A 21192-nucleotide genomic window follows, 5' to 3' on the forward strand; every position below is an offset into this window, starting at 1 on the left:
AGATTTCTACCCATGAGATTTAATGCCAAAGTCTCAACGATTCAATAAATGGCTAATTCGAAGGATCTCAAGTTGTATCGGTTGCATGGTTGTTATGGAACCAACTCACAAAAAGATAGAAAAGATAGATCAACACCTTATAAATAAGCCCCTTCAAGGGGGAAACCTCCTTTACACTACACAAACGAAAAATTCTTAGATGATTCAAATGAAAAAACCTCCTTTCTATATATAGGAGTCTAAGGGGTCACAATATAACCAAAGCCGACCTAACAATAATGATATTAAGGCACAAAAATAACAATAGTGGGATTCTATGGGGCACAATAATAACAATATGGGGACAATAGGGACACAACAATAACAATAAGGGATACAACGACAATAGTAATGGGGGAATCACTAGTATTAGAGGGACCTAACATGCCCCTCTCCTTCAAAAAAGTGGTGTCCTCAATGCTTGAGTAGTTATGGATGCTTTTGTATAAAATTCTCATCCTCCCATGTGGAATCTTCAATGGGTAAGTTCTTCAACTTGATGAAATACTTTGAAATTGATCAATTTTGTAGCTGTTGAATTCTTATTTCTTTAACTGCTTCAGGTTCCAATATGATTTTTCCTTACTCATCAAGTTATGGCAATATTGTTTAAACTGGAATCTTGTCACCTATAACGTTATTTAAGCATGAAACATGGAAAATTGGGTGCACTTGGGAAGCTACAGGAAGCTCCAATTTGTATGCCATAGTACTTATCTTTTGCAACACCTTGTACATACCATAATAGTTTGGTGATAATTTATTATCCTTCTTATATTGCTTGAGGGACATTTGTTTATATGGTTGTGGCCGTAGGAATACCCAATCACCTACATTAAAACTTCTTTCACTATGATGTTGATCTACCTGCTGTTTCATTCTATTCTGCGCCAAGGTGAGGTTATCCTTTAAGAGTTGGAGAACTTGTTGTTGATGCTCGATGTGATCTTCCACTGCTTGAACCTTAGAATTTTCTCTTAAATATGATGTGATGGATGGTGGATGATATCCATAAAGTGCCATAAATGGGGTCATTTTTGTTGTAGTATGGAAGGAAGTGTTATACCACCATTCATCCAGAGGCAACCATTTGACCCATTGTGCTTGTTTATCAGATACAAAGAAACGAAGATATACTTTCAAACATTTGTTTACTATCTTAGTTTTCCCATCAGAATGAGGACGATAATATGAGCTATGAGCTAACTGAGTACCAAGACAAGAAAATAATTCTGTTAAAAAATTTCCAGTGAAAATGGGATCTCTGTCATTTACAATAATCTTTTGGTTTCCATGTAGCTTTTGAATTGTTTCCATAAATGCAGTAGAAACTGTACTCGCTTTAAATGGATGAGATAATACGAAAAAGTGTGCATACTTGGTAATTCTATCAACTACCACCATGATAACACTCTTTCCTTTGTACTTGGGTAAACCATTGATAAAATCCACTGAAACCTCCTCCCAATGTTGGCTTGGAATGGATAAAGGTTGTAATAGTCTTGGGGTCTTAATTGTTTCAACTTTATTTTGTTGGCAAACCAAACATTCCACCACAAAGTTTTGAATATCTGATTTAAGGCCATCCCAAAAAAAATCCTTCTTAACCATGTGGTAGGTTTTTATAAATCCTTAGTGCCCTCATAAGGGAGAGGTGTGCAATTCTGTAAGAATATTTTGTTTGAGTTGGGAATTCTTACATAGGTATAAACGATCGTTGTACCATAAAGAATCATTTTTCTAGTTAAATGTATCAGACGTACTAGAATCTTGTTGTATCTTTTGAATGAGTTCCCACACTTCCTCGTCATTCTTCCATTCATCCCTTGCTTCGTTTATCCAATCTGGTTGGATAATAGAAATGGCACAAAGAAATTCTTCCACATCCTCATCCTTTCTTGAGAGTGCATCTACCACAACATTTTGCTTCCCTTTTTTGTAGATGATTTCAAAGTCATAACCCAACATCTTTGTGACCCATTTTTGCTACTCTTCTAAAGATAATCTTTGTTCTAAAAAGTATTTAAGACTGTCATGATCTGTTTTTACCTTGAAGTGTCTTCCCATTAGGTAGGGTCACCATTTCTTAAGTGCATGTAGTATTTCCAACATTTCCTTCCCATAAATAGCTTTGTGTAAATACTTTCCTTTGATTGGACGACTTTCGAAAGCAATGGGTCTTTATTCTTGCATTAAAACAACACCAATTCCATTTCCTGAGGCATCAAAGTCCAAAATAAAGGTTTCTGTGAAGTCCGGTGTAGCTAAGATTGGTGATTGGCACAATGCCTCTTTAAGATGTTCAAAGGCCTTCGTTGCTTCTGGAGTCCATGAAAATGCATATTTCTTCAATAATGTTGTTAGAGGTGCTACTATTCTCCCATAATTCTTAGCAAACTTGCGATAATACCCTGTCAACCTGAGAAATCCTTTTAGATGCTTTATGGATGTGGGGATTTTCCATTTCTTAATGGTTTTAATTTTGCTAGGGTCTACCTTAACACCTTCATGAGATACAATATGACCCAGATATTCCACCTCTAGTACTCTAGAGAAACATTTGGAGATTTTTTCATATAATTGTTTCCCCTCCAATAGTTTGAGCACCATGTCAACATGTTGGAGATGATCCTTCCAAGACTTGTTGTAGATTAGTATATCATCAAAAAATACTAACACAAATTTTCTAAGGAAGGGTTTGAAAATGGAATTCATCAAACCTTGAAATGTAGAAGGTGCATTAGTAAGGCCAAAACGCATGACAAAAAATTCATAATGACCCTCATGAGTTCTAAATGCTATTTTGGGAATGTCTTCAATCTTCATTCTGATTTGATGATATCCTGAACGAAAATCCAACTTGGTGAAGTAAATTGATCCATGTAATTCATCCAATAATTCATCAACGAAAAGAATGGGAAATTTATCTTTAATAGTGAGCTTGTTGAGCTCCCTATAATCTAGACACATGCACCATGATCCATCCTTCTTGTGAACCAATACTATTGGACCAGAGAAAGAACTTTGACTAGGTTGAATTATACCAGCCTCTAACATTTCTACAACCATATGTTTAATTTCACTCTTTTGGACATAGGCATATCTGTAAGGCCTGATGTTTGGAGGAACACTTCCTGGAATCAAATTAATAGTATGATCATGATCACGAATAGGTGGGAGGCCTTTGGGAGTCTCAAATACCTTGGAATGATTATCCAAGAATTTTTGGAGATATGGAGAAATGGATGATTTCGATGTGGGAACATCTAGTGAACATGATTGTGAAATTATGCCTCGTTGTTCTTTCTTTATAAGCTTTTTCATTCTGTTAGATCTGATTATCTTTCCTGGTTTCCTTACGATACACCTTAATTCAACTTCCTTTCCTTTTGAAGAGAATTTCATGAGAAGTTCTTGAAAATTAAAATCTATTGTACCCAAGGATTGTAGCCATTGGACTCCTAGTACAACATCAACACCACCCATTGGAATGGAAAGCATTGGGCTATTCAATACATATTCTCCCATGGATAGCTTGATATTATGGCACTTCCTTGAGCAATTGATGGTTCCTCCACTTGCAACCATCACTTGAAACTCTAGTGCTGGATATAGGAAGCAATTCAATTCCTTGGCTATCTTACAATGAATAGAATTATGGGTACTTCTCAAATAAATCAACACTATTACCTTTTTCTTCTTGATATGCCTTTCTATCTTGATAGTTTGAGGAGTGGTAATTCCAGCCAATGCATTACAAGATATGGTCAGATTCATTTCTTCTTTTTCTAGGGTTTTTTCCTGGTGTATATCCTCTTCTTTGGACTTTTCTTGTTCCTTTTCTTCCTCCTCTTCACAATCTATGTAAAATAATTTCTTCTTGGCACACTTATGACCTTTAATGTATTTTCTATCACAACTGTAACAAAGCCCTTTTGCTATTTTTTCTTCCAGTTGTTGTGGTGTCAACCTTGTAGGTTGTTGATGGCTAGGGGAATTAACACTTCCATCTTTATGATTGTGAGTGGTAGGCTTCCTTGTTTCCATAATTTTGCTTTCCATTTTTCTTGCCAACCTGAATGCCTTCTCCAATGAATCTAGTTCCCAAAGGCAAACCTCATGTTGGATGTTATCTTTTAAAGTTCCTATGAAAACATAAATCCTATGCTCCTCTGGAATATATTTTACCCTTATATTCAATTTTTGGAAGTCCTCAATGTGCTCCATCATTGAACCCTTTTGTTTGAGATTTATCAATTGGCTAAGAAATGTGTTTCTTTTTGTATCCTCATAATGTGCTATCATTTCATTTGTAAAAATATCCCAAGTGACAATTTGTTTATGAGAGAAAATCCATCGATACGATACAAATTGATTTGGTTCCAAATATAAAGTTGCAATGCATACCTTTTGTGTGTTTTTCACATTATGGAGATCGAAAAATTGCTCCATCTGTAGTATCCATGTTCTGGGATCCTTGCCATCAAACTTCCTCATATCGATCTTTGGAATACGATGGTTCTTTGATCCAACGTTAGAGTCTATGAAATCATGATTAACATTTATTATGTTCTCATCATGAGTTTCCTTTACTATCCTTTCACCATTAGTAAGCATTTCTTGTAGAAACTTTGTCAAATTTGTCTTCAAACCAGTCTTCAAATCTTCCATGCATTTCTTTAAATCATCCATCTTAGCTTCCACGCCATCCATCTTAGCTTCCATGTCGTCCATCTTAGCTTCCATGTCATTCATCTTAGCTTCTACGCCTTTCTTTAAACCATCCATCTTAGCTTCCACACCTTTCTTTAAACCATCCATCTTAGCTTCCACGCCATACATATTAGCTTCTACGTCTTTCTTTAAACCATCCATCTTAGCTTTTGTTACTTTTTGTGCGAGTGAAATTTGCTGCACTTGGTATCATAATTTTGATATATCATGTTGCATTTCTTTCTCTTCTTCATGAGTCATGCTAGAGCTTTCAGGTTGCTTACTAGGTGTTTCCATTTTCTTTCTTCGGGTCATAAATTACCAATAATAATGCTTCACTACGCCCTTTGAATTCCTTCAAAATAATTTTTCAAACCAAGCTTATGCAAAAATTTAAGAAAACTACACACCCTTTTTCACTTTGTAGGAGCTTGATATTGAATCTGATGTATCTCTGTAATTTTGGATCTCCAAGGTCTGAAATTTCTTCTTGCAGTAACTCTCTGAGTAATCTTTCAAACCCCACATCTCTGATTAATATTGGATTCTCAAATGAAGAGTTATGCCAAATCTCCCACAATGACCAAAGTATAGACGGGTTCAGTAGAGGGAACTTGTACGACATGCCACGGGTCACTGTTTCAACCTTAGGTTTTGAAAATGATACCTAAAAAACTACAGTCCATCCTCTTTCTGTGACTTCTTATGAAAATTCAATTTGATGCTCATAGCAAAAGTTATGATGATTTTCCCAAGGTCACCTGTTTGGAATGTAATTCGAGGGTCTGCAAAAACCCTAACTTCCTCAGATTATCTCTCTGAAAATATAGCGAGACAAGATCTAAAATTTGGGTCCGAGGTTCAGATCGATTCCTTCTCAAGTGCCTTTTTTTTTTTTTTTACCTTCTGAAACTTTTTAGCGAAAAAGTTATAGCGAAAATGCGACAATGACCTGTTTGGAGCAGGGAAACCCTAGAATCCAAAGCTTTGATACCAAATGTTATGAAACCAGCTCACAAAAAGGTAGAAAAGATAGATCAACGCCTTAGAAATAAGCCTCTTCGAAGGGGCAACCTCCTTTACATTACATAAATGAACAATTATTATATGATTCAAGTGACAAAACCTCCTTTCTATATATAGGAGTTTAAGGGGTCACAATATAACCAAATCCGACCTAACAATAATAATATAAAGGCACACAAGTAACAATAGTGGGATTCTATGGGGCACAATAATAACAATATGGGGACAATAGGGACACAAAAATAACAATAAGGGATACAATGACAATAGTAATGGGGGAATCACTAGTATTTGGGACCTAACAATGGTACTCTCACAGCCTATGAGATGAGAGTAGGAATAGAAAAGTCTGAACCAAAGGGAGCAACATTCAAATTCTCCAAAAGGCCAAGGAGCATAAAGGTCACCAAGACTTCTCCAGTTGTGAATATGATTAACAGTTGGCTAAACTAGCTAGAAAATTGAAGCATGGCTTAGGAAAAGATAAAGGGAAGTTTCCCTTTAAGTGTTTTGACTATGGAAGAGTTGGATATTTCTCGTCCAGATACCCTTAAAAGAAAATCTGAAAAGGAAGAGGATTTGAAATTTGGAAACAAGTCTCACACACATCAGAAGAAAAGGTTCTATAAGAAAAAGGGGCTCTACTCCAAAGAGGATAGCTTGGCACCATAGTCAGACAATGAAGGCTCATTGGAGAACGATTTAGATAAGTATCTTCTTATGGATTTTGAAACAAACTCCAAGAAACAAGTTATTATGGACTCCGAAGAGGAAGAATAACAAGGAGTAGTGGACCTTGTAGGGGAATTCATCAGTGCCATTGATGAGTTAAAGAAAGACAGGAAGAATAATAAGTCACTGAAGGAACAATTACAACGTGTAGAGGAAGGAATATATCTCTGACAATGAGGAGTTTAACTATCAAAAAGAAAAGCTTGAGGAAGATATCAAGAGAAAATATAGTCTAGTTTGTCTACTGGAACAGAAAAGAGGAACCTATGAGAGACCAGAAGAGGAGAAAAAGCATTTGAAATAGGAGTTTCTAAAGCTAAAATGGGAAACGATCTCACATACATGTAAAGTTGATATTTTGTCATTGAAAGTTAAACTGGAGGAGGATAAATGAAAAGAATAGGTTCTTCAAGATCTGATCCAAGAATGGGAAGAGAACTATCAGAGTCTTTAAGTAGAGGTTGTCTCTATGAGAATTGATCTTGAGAGAAAAAATATTGATAAGGGTTTAAATAAAAAAATTTCCAAAGGGACAAGGAGACTAGATAAGATCCTGAATAGTCAAAGGCCCTCAGGAATCAAAACCAGTTTGGGATACTCTAAGCCACAAGAATATTCTATGGGGAAGATAAACTTCAGGTCCATATGATTCAAAGAACCATAGAGCCATGGGAAGAAGCATCATGAAATATTTAATGAAGACAAAAGAGAAGCAGGCTAAAGAGGAGATTGCCAATGGAGAATGAACCAATCAGCCATAAAACCAATGTATTTTCCTACACATAATGCTTCCAGAAATAGACATGCCTATTTATTTTGTGGTCATTGTTATAAGTGCCATACCTTTGGACAAAAAGATATTAACTATAGAAGGATCAAAGTTGAAAGAGATGAAAATCTCAGATATAATACACATCGAATTTCTAAATCTCAAAACTCTTCTTTCAGAAACCAGAATGTATTCTCTCCCTTACTAAGTGAAGTAGAATTCATCAAATATAATAATTTTGCGCACAAAGCGAGTGATTGGAAATGTAGCTTTGAATATATGTCTAAGTCCCAAAATATTAGATGGTCAAGTAGCCAAATGGATAAGAGGTGCTGAAAATGAAATACTAAAAAGAACATGCAGTGTGGACTCATCTTATGAACTCATAATCAAGAAAAAATGGTAGGTGGATAGTGGTTGTTCCAAACATATGACTAGGAACAAAAGAATGTTTTTTCTCTAAAAGAAAAGGACAAAGGAAATAATTTCACCTTTGGAAATAATGCTCCAACAAGAATCAAGGGTAAAGGTGTAATCAGTCTTGATAAAAAAACAGAAGCACAAAATGCACTGTATATAGAAGGTCTCAAGCACAATCTGTTGAGTGTTAGCCAAATGTGTGATAATGACTACAATGTGACCTTTTGATCTAAATATTGTAAGATCTACAAAATGAAGAATGGAAAACTGTTGGGAAAAGAAATCAAAACACACAATAATGTATATGTGTTTGACGATTCCAGGGTTAACTACTATTTAAGAAAAATAAGTGAAGCACGGTTGTGGCACACGAGGCTTGGGCATATGAGTTTTGATAGTTTGATAAAGGTTAGTAGTATTGGATTAGTGAGAGGATTAGTGAGACTACCAAGGCTTGATATCTCAATTTGCAATTCTTGTCAATTTGGTAAACATACTAGGACTCATTTCAAGTCAAAAGAGTTCTCCTCATCCGGACCTATGGAACTCATTCACATAGACATTTGTGGCCCAACTAGAGAAAAAACCTTAAAAGGAGTGAGGTATTTCATGCTTCTCAATGATGATTTCATGAGAGCCACTTGGATTTTCCTCTTGAAAGAAAAATTCGAAGCATTCAACCATTTCAAGAAGTTTAAATCTCAAGTAGAAATCATAAAGAACTAAAGATAAAATTCTTAAGGTTAGACAGAAGAGGAGAGTGCACCTCAAGAGAATTTGAGGAATTCTATGAAGAGCACGACATCCGGAAGTAGTACTCAGTGGCTATAACTCCACAACAAAATGGAGTAGTATAGAGGAAGAAAAAACAATCTAGGAAATTCCCAGAGCAATGTTGGATGAAGCAGGAGTATCTCACAACTTCTGGGGAGAAGTTGCACAAGAAACAATATATCTATCAAACATAACTCAACTTAGGCCTAATAGTGATAAAAGTCCTTATGAGTTGTGGAAGGGAAAAAATTAGTGAAACACCTTTAGTTGTTTGGAATAAAATGCTTCATCAAAAGGAATGATGAGAATCTTGGAAAGTTTGATTCACGCATTGACGAAGGGATATTTCTCGGGTACTCTGCTCAAATCAAAGGATATAAGTGTTACAACAAGTGGACAAACAATATTGAGAATTGCATTGACGTAATAGTAGATGAAGTAGGTTCACAACTTGATTCCTCTAAAATAAATATGAACTCATATGATGAAGAAAGTTCATATTTGAGGTCCACGGATCTGGAGGAAATAGATTCAGACACTGTAGGTGAGGAAGCAAGCACAACTTCAGGACCAAAGACACCCTTTAGGTATGTACAAAAGGAACATCCTAAGAGTCAGATATTTGGATATCAAAGATATGGTTCCAAGCCTAGAGGAAATTTGTTGGGAGTACAAGTAATGCAAATTTGGCTTTGTTATTACATATAGAACCCAAGAACCTCTATCAAGCAAGTGAAGACACGTTTTGAGTGAAATATATGAATGAAGAACTTGATCAGATTGAAAATAATGACACGTGGGATATTTTTCCAAGGCTTATAGAGAAAAATGGTATTGGAACCAAATGGGTTTTCGAGAAAAAATTGAATGGACAAGGTCAAGTAATCAGGAACAAATATTGATTGGTATGGAAAAGGTATGCCCAAATAGAAGGGGTAGATTTCGAAGAAACATTTGCACTAGTAGCTTGAATGGAAGTGATCATGATATTTCTTGTTCTTTCTATCCATAAGAATATCAAGGTATATCAGATGGATATGAAGTCTGCATTTCTCAATGGTGATTTAGAAGAAGAAGTATACATTGAGCAGCCTGAAGGATTTATACTCACCTCCAACGAAGGGCTCATATGCAAATTGAAGAAGGAACTGTATGGACTAAAATAGGCCCCTATATCTTGGTACGAAATGCTAGATAAGTACCTTTAGCAACAAGGGTTCAAGAAAGGAACATGTGATAGTAACTTATATGTAAAGTCTGAAGATGACCATCTACTGATAGTAGATGTGTATGTGCATGATATAATATTTGGCAGCGATATGGAACAATTGGGGCATCAATTTGCAAAGATTATGCAAACAGAATTTGGAATGTCCATGATCAGAGAGCTGTCCTTCTTCTCGAGTTTGTAAATTACCTAGTCTCCATAAGGAGTATTTATATCCCCATCAAAATATCTCAATGAAACTCTGAAGAAATTTGGGCTGGAGGATTACAAACGAGTCAGCACACCCATGACTACAGGTTGCAAGTTGTGCAAAGAAGATGGACCACCACCAAAAAATTAGAGTAAATACAAGTCAATGATATGAATGTTATTGTATCTTACATATTGAAGGCCGTATATCATACAAGCAATGGGGCTTGTGGCCATATTTGAGGCTTTGCTATGTGAGAGTCATGCTGTTGTTGTTAAGAGGATTTTCAAATATCTTCAAGGAACAACAAAGCATGGATGGTGGTATGCTAAGAGTGAATAATTCAAGTTGAAGGCCTACGCAGATGTAAATTGGGATGGAAGTCTTGATGACATGAAGAGTACTTCTGGTGCAGCTTTCTTCCTAGGAAAATTCTTGGTGTCATCAATCATCAAGAAACAAGCCTTAATTTCTCTGTTGATTGCTGAAGCAGAGTATATTGTTGCTTCTACTTGTTGTACACCTATCCTATGGATGAATAAAACTTTGAAATATATTTAGGTAGAGCTCTCTAATCCCATTCCAATAATGTGTGACAACACAAGTGCCATCATCATTTCCAAAAATACAATCATGCATTCCAAGACTAAGCATATTCCTATCAAGTTCCATTTCTTGAGGGAATAGGTTGCAACCAATATTAACAGACTCTAGTATGTGTGCACTAAAGAGAAATTGGTAGGTATATTTAGTAAGCCAATAGTAAGAGAACCATTTGAATATCTCGGGTAGTAAATAGGAGCTGTGACTCCTCCCTACAAATGACCTTTTTTTTTGTAGGTGGTGGAAACTACTCAACATTTGGAACTCATGGGAGAGTAGGCTGCAATGGTTCAAGGGGAGTACTCAGGAAGTATTATTTACCATTGATGTCAATGGGAGAGAGGGTTGGAATCAGAGTAGACCATGCCTAGCATGAGGGGGAGCTTATAGTGTTGCCATGAATGTTAGAGGGGGAGATTCTTGGATAATTGGTGGTGTATGGGTGGCTATGTTCTGTGTTAGTGTTGGAATTGATGTCAATAAGGGTTAGCATGATTATTGGGTGTTCAGGAGGAATTCCATGGTAGTTGCAAGTTTTATGTAGAGAATCATGATAGTAGTAGGGTTACTAGAGAAGCATTAAAAGTTGACTACGGTGGTTGGCAGTTCAAATTTCCAAGCACAAGAAGAAGAGTCAAAGAGAAAAGTATGGCAAAGGGTTTGCATCCATTTTAGAGGTAGAAAATGGACTCGAAGCCTACATCGAACCCTATCCAATGAAAATTTCTCTAGAAGAGTTTTCCAACGATATGCGAAAGTCCAGAAATGGACTCTCGGATCAAAAGATATGGTCTGCTGAAATCCAGAGATTTGGATCCTTGATAAGGATGATATATTGGAGTAGGAAACATATCAGATATCAGAATCAGAGTTCAACAGATCGGGATATTGACATATCAGAAGCTGTATATCAACATATCAGGGCATCGGAACATCGAGACATCGACATATCGTGTATCATAACTTCTTAAGAGATGAACCATTAGAAGTTATGATATCTAATAGTTCCTATAGTATTAAAAAGCATCGAAGAATGCCAAAATAAAATTAACAAAGGATCCAATTACAAAACTAATTTTTGACGGACCCTCTAGTAAGACACATGGAGGCATAAGATTGGCTTTGAGAAGCTGCAATGGAATATGACGTCAACATGACGTGGGAATACTATAGGAGGTGTGGCAGGTAGTTTCAAAATTATTGGGTGGCCTAATGGGCCAAATATGGGTAACACGTGTCACCATTAAGGAGTCTCCACATGGAGTAGTGACATCATATCAGAGGATGAAGACCCGATAAATTTAGTGTAGATGGTCTTTGAAAAGTTATGATGGAAGGGGCCTTTGATATTGGGTTGGAACTTGGTCATGAGAATATAAAGAACCAAGGGTGCAGAGCAACTAAAAAGGAAAGATTGGCCCCTGATAGGAAAAAAAAGCCTTAACACTTAGTTAAGGTGCAGGTTACAACTCTCATTCCCATGGAGGAGAAATGCTCAAGGAGCTAAGCATCAAAGGAGCTATGGATATTGGGACTAAGAAACATCATAATGTTTCAATTGTGAATGTTACGATACTGAGGAGCTTTGATATAGTGCTAAGCCCTGGTCACAACTATTGGTCTTATGAGGAAGAAGTTGTCATAGGAGCTAAATGCAAAGGGAGCCAAGGCTATCAGGGAGTACAACATTGTAACGTTCTGCCTTGGAAAAGTTATGATATGGCATCTCTCTGATGACGTAGTACAACGAGTTAAAAGATGTATGGGTTGACAAATCTGAAATTGAATGCAAGATTAGGGGAGTTGATCCTTACAATGGGCTAAACCTATATAAGACTTTGTATCAAGGGATTTTCGTTGACATTTCTGGCAGAGACAAATTTGGGTGAATGAAGGAAGTAATCAACAACTTCACATGCATGAATGTTTGTGATAAATGAGAATCAAAGTGGTCACCTCTATGAACTGTCTAGTTCTGTGGAGCGATTAATGAGAATGGGGATGGAGGAGGACTGTGCAAGTCACCCGAGAATTAATTTCTTAGTGCAGAGCTCTATGAATTAAGATAATAATGAACTACATGGTCCATATCTAATTTGGAATTGTGACAAGAAACTACCAAAAAAAGAAAAAACGACAAAGGAAACCATGTCACAGCACGTTTTGGTAGGTGAAGTACTCACAAAAAAAACTACGTTGCGTAGAGTTCATAAGTGAAACAAAACCATCGCCTGCAATTGAGGAGAGTGAGTTGAGAATATTACGATAGCACCGAGAAGAGTATGGTGTGCAAAGAGACCCTGAGGTCGAAGAACCAAGGAGCATAGTTTGTGATACAATAGTAAGTTCAACAAGAGTGAAGAGTGCATAAGTGTGAGGGTATTGCTGAAGAGAAGTCAGCAAAGAGCCCTTGAAAGAGGAGGAATAGCGGAGAAGAGGTGTTGTTGTGAGAAAAAAGTAGGGATATGTTGCACTAAAACATAGAATAAATAGTGCAAAAGTTGAATTTTCAAACAACCATGTTGGTAGTTTACTTGTAATATTGTATGCCTATGTTTTCAGTTTAAAAATTATATGAAATAGTAGAATAGCGGCAAGAGCAAGCTGGTGGTTGTACACTCAAGAGGTTGGTGCCTCTTATCCATTTGGTGCTTTCTTACCAAAGGGGGTCGGTGCCTCTTATGAGTGGGTGCTCACAAACAAGCATATGTGATTAAGTGGGTGCTTAATTTACATCACAAACAAACAATAAATATGGTGTTTTTTTCCCTTTGGGTTTCTACATGAAAAACATTGTGTGAAATGTGTGTGCGCTTCTCATGTGATTGTTGTATGAACATGTGTGTTTGAAATTGTTGATTCATTGCTTTTATGAATGAATTATCTCACAAGTAAAATAATATAACAAGGGACTATAAGCATAATAGGAAAAAGAAAAGAGATTCACAATTACTGATTCCCCCCCCCCCCCCCCCCCCCCCCCCCCCCCCCCCCCCCCAAACAATTCCTTATCTAAAAATGATGATGCATGAATACCCATGAACAGAGCTTGGAAAAAATGATAGGCTAGGAGAGAGGGCCTTGTAACTATGCATTATGCAGTTCCAGGTGACAGGGAGAGAGATTGATCATTGAGACAACGTAAAGCGCAGCTCAGGATTGACCGGGGAACTTTTCAACATAGACCCCACTAGGGAGAAAAATTGTGTAGAGGCCACTGAGAGTCAAGATTGCACAGTTCAAGCAAGAAGTGGCTGATGCAGGATGAGGCCTTGAGAGGTTAGTTTTGTGTAGTTTTCAGAGGAAAGGGGGACTAGACAATAGAGAGACCTGGAGGGAAAACTTGCACAGTTCTTGAGGACAATGAGTTTTGGTAGAGGGAAGGATACTAGAAGACACATCTGTGCAGTTTTGGAGGCCAAGAAAGTTTGGGATTTCTACGCATTCTGGGGTTCCAATAGGAAAGAGAAAAGCGTGGGGACTAAAAGTGCACATTTTAAGGAAGACTAGGAGGCACAACTGCGCAATTCTATAGGTCAAGGAAGGCTGTTGTGATCTTGGATTGCATATTACAATACCCCTATAGGATAGTGACTATGCACTAAACAATTCCATGAATCAAGGTGATGAGCACCAGTATTGCAGCAAGAATGTTGCAACTCCTACGGCTACCAACTTTACTTTATCAACTCGGGGTTCGTACAAACTTGGATGTGACAGTGATTTATACACAAGTAAATGTGATGGTCTTCTCTTTGCCACTGCTAAGCTGGCTATGGACCACTAAGGTTTTTTAAACTAGACTTCTATGGATTCAAAAGAAGCTTGATTACCAATGAGGGAAAGAGAAATCTACTCTAAAAGAAAGCTTGTCTACTACAGTAAGGAAAAATATTGAAATCAAATGCTAAAATAGACCATTTCCTAACTAATTGCTAAGAGGCTTTGCTTCAAAAGAATTCCAAGTTAACATTTATGCAATCCTACAGTCCTAAGCATGCAGATTCAAACCATCAAACCTTCTACTGCTATGCATGTAAATGAAGACAATAAATCTATTTTTTTCATTTTGTCCTTTTTTATATGAGAGTGTGAAAGCTAATCTCTTTTGGTGATGTGGAAGGTGGCTTAGAGATGATGGTTAATGGTTAGAAGGCTTGGGTGACAAGCAGGGATCCTTTGCTAGCTTCCTAGAGGCCTTTTCCTCAATTCTGCCTCAAAACGTGCCACTATAGGTAAACCTACAAGATGTGCTAATGCGTTCTACAAGATGTCCTGAAAACCTACAAGATCCCTTGTGTTTCTACAGGATACAGCTGAGAGCAAAATGATGGGTGTTGAAGGTGATGGAATACTTAGGGAAGGTGATTGGTGGAATGAGGCAAGGGAGTGCCTAGGACCACTTCAAAACTCAAAACCAAAGTTGGGAGATGGCTGGATTTGCTCAACAAGCTTGGAGAAGTTTCCTTGTGAAATGATGAAATTGGTGAGGGTTTTAGTGAAAGAAGGTGAGGACCATGGATGGATGAAGTTGGAATGAGGTTGCTGACTATGAAATCTCTTTGTACTTCTGAAACACATGCACTACATCAAACATTGACATTTACCCAAAAATCATGCAAACAAGAAGAATTTCAATTATCTAAGGAAAACATAATTTCATGAGCTAGCTATCTACTTCATGCATGAGGAAAACTTTGTAGAATAAGATGAAACATTGATGAGATCTAATGTAAGACTGAAGATAGAAGTGATGATAACTAGATCCTACTCTTGCAAACTGATCAAATGTTGGCCTAAGCACAGAAAACCCTAAATTCCATGAGACAGTAGAATTCTGTCTTTTTGGGGCTTCATAGGAGTTATTTTGTCAAACCATGATCCTTGAAGGAAGGAGTGAGGCCAAAACCACCTATGGAAAACTTTTTGATGTTCCTTTGTCGCTTCTAAACTACTACTGAAGTAAAGCAAAAATGGAAGAAAACTAATCAAATCTACACTAATTGCAGTGAAATAATTCTAAAGACAATTCAATCATTAAGCTATGAAATCAATCTAAGCATACAAATACAAGAAGAGGAGCCTTTGTTCCTAGGGTTGTGCCCTAACCCAAGAGCTTCATCCCTCTAAGTTAACTCAGTGCTGGATCAAGGAAATGCTCATTCTCATTATCAAAACAAAAAATTACATAACAATGTCTTCCATAAGTGTTGAACTCGAAAATGACTAGTGTTTTTTACAACAAAAATTCAAATCCTAATGAGGCTCTAGGCCTCTTTATTTATACAACTGAAGTATCCAATGACTTCCTTAAATCTAGGGAAGCTCAGCTCCCAAACTTGAGATAAACTAGCTCTTTAACTGTCACTTGCTTGGCTACCTTTTGATCTCCATGAGGTGGTTTCTTGTACTCCGAGCTAGTGTGATTGATGGAGGAATATTCGAATGAGGGATGAGTGAATGGAGAGGATATACCTCCTACAACCTCTCCTCCTCGTCTCATTCAAGTTTTAGCCCTTAATTAGCCAAAATTCCATGATTTTCTCTCACAAACCTGTAATCAATGCACATTAGTCCACTAGGCATACTATCTCACTTTGACTCATCTCATTAAACAAAATACAATCAAAATATGTAATAAATTGTGAGAAGAGTTGATTCGATTAAGCTAGAAGGTGGATTAAGGTCCATATAGTTACCCAATGATGCAGCTCATGTTCGCCCCCCTACTAAAAGTGTTGCTCATCCTATGAGAAACTCAATCAATATCAATGTCTTTCATTGCTTTAGTGGCCTCCCTGACATCCCATGCTTTTGCTGTAGTTTCCTCTTACTGTGCATAGAATCCTGCCTTCCTTTCTATCTCCTCCCACTACTTATTCCTCTTCCTTCCTTCCTTCCAACATTCCTAAGAGTAGTGGTGGACTGAGTCTCAAGCAAATCCAACTGAATTTGAGTCTTTGGAGAGCTTGCTTTTACATGGGTGTCCCATTCAGTGCTTCTCTCATTCTTTGAGGAGAATGGTACTCTCTAATTTTCAAATTGTAGGGAAAATTATTCCATCTCCTTTGGCAAGCTTGCATGCTTTCATCTCCTAACAACCTGAACATATCCTCAAAGTGTGTATTTGATTTCTCTTGGGAAGAAAGGTACCTGGGTGCAAGTTGAGGGTCATTTGCAGTCAAGTTATGTGTGCTGATGATAACCATTTGATTTTACAACTCAACTCTTATCATGAGAGGTTTTTTTTCTTCTCTTGCCATTATTTTCTTCATTTCTGCAGCCCTTTCTTCCTCATGGTTCATCCATGATACCAAAGCCATCAACTGTAAGTCCCCTAGTTTTGAATTAGGGTCCCATACATTCAGATCTGTCAAGCCTATATTATGTAGGTAGAACTCAGAAAATTTAGCCCTATCCTCCAATGTGCTTTCATCACAAAGATCAATTAACAATCTATAATCCTGGAATGGAATAGTACCTCTCTGTACCAGGGTATTGATTTGGAACTGCAGCCACTGTTCCTTAAGGTATAATGCATAGGACTTAGCTGGCATCCTACACTGGATTGCCTCTAAGGATAGACTGGCCATGGATGCCAATTGATTCTCTCTTTCTTGTAGTTGTCCCCTTAACCATGCATTTTTTGCCTCCAACTGAGCTTTCATCATTGCCTCTCTGTCCCTTAGGCTGCTCAGTTCTCTGCCCATCTCTTTAACTTTTTCCTCCATGTGACTTATGTCCTCCACTCCTTTGGATTTGGCAATCTATATCCATCTATGTGTTCTTTCCCTTTCTTTCTCAAGCTCAAAGAACAAGGGGATGGAAAACTTATGCGGAATGACCCTACCCCCTTCAATAAAACTGTATTAGGAGTCAAGGTTAGGTTAAGGACTAGGTTCCCTTATCTCTGGATCCTCCTTATTTGTTTCTTGCTGCACACTCCATTCTTTGTCCAATTTTTTAGTTTCCTATAGGTTTAACAGAGTTTCTTGTAGGATTTCCTCTGCTTCCGTTAGGTCCTTCTGTGTATCCTATAGGATGTCTTTTCCTTTGGATGAGGCAGATATAGTCACAGGCCTTCTAACATAAGTGGTAGGAGGCTTGAGAGAGGCTTGTCCTGATGATCCTTCTCCTTGAGTTCTCATAAGAGGAGTTATCTTTTCATGTTTTCTTGGGGAGTCTTCAATGGAAATAGGAACCTTGGTGGGAGTTTGAGGTATTCCCTTCTTGCACTTTCTCTTGTCCTGGAGTATAATGGAGTTGTCTCTTTCTTTTCCATTTTTGTTTTATAGGGGTACTAAAGGCAGTGAGGGCTGCTGCTGCCTCTTCTCAGTGGGTTTTAGAGATACCCTGGGTGACTCCTCCTTGTCTTCTGCTTCCCCTTTTCCATTTTCCTTTTCACTTTTTTCTTTCTCCTCTTATTTTCCCTCTAGTTCCTCACTCTGTTCTTTAGTTTCCTCATTTTCATCTTCTTCTGTCTCTTCATAAATTTCCTTCTCTTTTTCTTCCTCTTCTTCCTCATCTATTTCCTCTTCATCCATCTCTGTTTCTTCTTCCTCCTTTTCAGTTTCTTCTTCATCCCTTTCACTGGCAGTGGGGCTCTTGTCATATTCAAGGGCTTTTATATCTTCCTTTGTCTACATGTCTCTTAAAGTTTCCCATGTGATATGGATTCTGAGGTTTTGGAGGGCATCTTTTATAATAAGTCTAATTAACCCATGATGTACTAGATGTTGATGGTTTCCTTCCCGCACCTTCATGCTCATATCTATTACTGATTGAAGAAGGAAGTAGGATATGCTAAGTGTGTTTTGAGGTGGTGTATCTGCTCCAAACCTCAACTCTTGGAGAAGCCTAAAGTGGTATCCATGCACCACACTGTACCTACCTTCACATTATATATATTTTATAAGGTGGTAGCTAATTTCATTGCAGGGATATGGGAGGCTTGCTCTTCTCACTCCATTTTTGTCTTCCATGACATCCTCTTCTTATAAAAATAATTTCTTCTTTATAGTTTGGCTATTTCCCTTATCATCCTTTCTCTAAAGGAAGGGTGGTTATTCTTCCTATGATTTCAGGGGTGAGTTCTATAGAGTGGCCTTTCACCACAAAAGTGGCATGGGTCCTAGTTAGTGGAATGAGAGAGAGAGAGAGAAATCTTTGTCTACTTCATCATCATACCCCCTTAATTTCTCAAAGAAACCCATCCAATTATGCCTTGTGAATATCTCTAGCACATGAGCATGCTGATGAATCCTCACTGTGTTGATGGGTTACCTCTTATTAAATCCCCCTGTCATTTTCTCTAATGGATGGAGGGGTGCATATGTCTGATAAAAAATTTAATGAATGAGGAAATTTAAATGAAAATTATGTATATGCAATTCCCTTATGCTGTAATCATTTTCAACAAACTAGAAAGGTTTTTTTTTTTTTTTTTTTTTAATATTTTTTCACTTGGAAAAATGTGGGGAAATATAGAGCCTACCTCCTTATCATGGCTTGATGAAGCCAACCCCTATTTTTCCCTTTTAAACTTGCTCACTGCCAATCTTGTAGGTGTTGGACTGTATCCTATAGGATCTCTTGTAGGATCCTATAGGATTTCCTGTAGGTGGTCCTGCGCAGGAAAAAAATGAATTTTACCTTTACTGTAGACTACTTGAGGGTTGAGAGAAACTTTTCTAGTGTGTAGCCTCAAGAATGTGAATGCTTCTATGCAAGCGGATCAACGTTTATTTCCTCATATGGGTGATTTGAGTGGGGTATTGTGTAGGCAACCGAGGTATGAGTATCCATTTTTGGACCATTGGTCCCACTACCACATCATCATTCTCCTCACCTTGTAATGAACTCCCACTTTAGGCATTCATAGCTTAAGTACTTTCGACCTCATCTCTTATTTTCCTTGACTTGACTGCTGCCACATGTGTAAGGACTAACTATCTTCTCCTCGTTGACTGAGCAAAGGTGGCCAAGTTAATTGGCCACCTTTTTCTTATAAAACAACTCTTTCACAACTTTTACATGTTTGATCATATTATGCTAATGAGAGAGTGGAAGTGAGATACTTACCTATGGTAATGATGCCTTGATGCTGTTTGTTGAAGAATGAAGTCTTTGTTGTGTGTTTGCTACATGTGCTTTTCTCCTTTTTTTTATTGTCCTCTAATGATTTTCTTTGATGTGTAGGTACTTGGATGGTGATGTTGATGATCCTGATGTTGCTATTAGGTTATGCTTCTATTAGGCTATGCTGCTATTAGGCTCTATAGGAGCTTCTTCTACCTCTAGATCTCCACACTTGAAGCTGACTGCAACCTATGAATTTTTTTTTTTGTGGGATAGGCTGCTACTGGATTTCCTACAGGATGTCCTATAACTTCTTCTGCCTCAAACTTTTTAATAATTTTCCACTGCTGGAGCCTGAGGATGGTTGGCATGGGCAGAGAATGGGTCTAGATATTTTTGAATGAGCGAAATAGCCTTTAGGTGTTGTCCCCTTTCTCTCAGTCTTCATCCTCTTTTCTCGTATTTTTTTCTTTGAAAACTGTAATTTTTTGAAACTGACTTTTTTGATGAATGCAGGGGTGATCATGGTGGAGAGAGGTATGGTGATGAGATGGTGAAGTAGGAATTTTTTTTTGACATGGGAAGGTCATCCCCTTTCTCTAGGGTTACTTCCTTTTGGATTCCGAAGCCACTGTAATTCCTATAGAATCATCTTGTAGGTTTTTAGGGAATCTTGTAGGTTTACAGGGAATCCTGTAGAAAACACAGAACCCTTGCAAACTGAGGTAAATGAGTGGAAAAATGGAGGGAATGATGGAATGATGAAGGATAATGAATGGAGAAATAAAAAAATGAGTTGGATAGGTCTCTTTTGATTCTCTCTCATTTCTCTAATCCTCCTCCTACTAACCTGCAGACAATATTTTCAAAGTTTTCTTTTATCTTTTTTTTTTTTAATTATTATTTTTGTTTTTATTTTTATTTTTGAAAGCAACTAGTTTGCCTCTAAGAGTTTTTCATCCTAGCTGCTTTCCCTGGGCACCTCAAAAGAGGTTTTCACCCAAAGATCTTCTTATTTCTCTCTTTTTTTGTTATGACACCATTGGGCTGCCTCAAGAGGTTTTCAACCCAACAGCGCGACTCAGGCGTCTCATGGAGGTTTTCACCTGAGTCTCATTTTTTTTCTTTTTTCTTTTTTCTTTTTCAGTGACTTGATGAGGTAGTAGCTAAGTCTTGCTCCACCACCATCACTATTTTGTTGATACCATCAATGAACTCTTTCTTTGGCAATGGCTTCTTGTAAACCTTCAATATGTGCCAATTAACAAGTAAAGGAATAGACTCTGCATCTGTGGTTCCAATCTGCACTGAACAATTATCATGACGTTTCTCTATGACATAAGGCCCTAATCATCTAGTTCTTAACTTTCCCTTAAAGTATTTATATCTGGAATAATATAAAAAATCGCAATCACCTTATTCAAATTGCTTATCCTTGATGTTCTTGTCATTCCAAATCTTCCTCTGAATTTGAGTCACCTCTATGTGTAGGAGGGCCTACATTCTGAACTCAACTAACCCATTCAACTGGAGCAATCTCTCTTTTTTTGCACTACTGAGATCTAGATCTAGCTGGGCTGCCATCCTCAATGTATTGTACTCAAATTCAATGGACATCAA

The sequence above is a fragment of the Pinus tabuliformis genome, chromosome 7 (assembly GCF_031772625.1).
Source record: "Pinus tabuliformis cultivar Carrire ecotype Pingquan chromosome 7, CPIR1, whole genome shotgun sequence".
Taxonomy (NCBI): Eukaryota; Viridiplantae; Streptophyta; class Pinopsida; order Pinales; family Pinaceae; genus Pinus; species Pinus tabuliformis.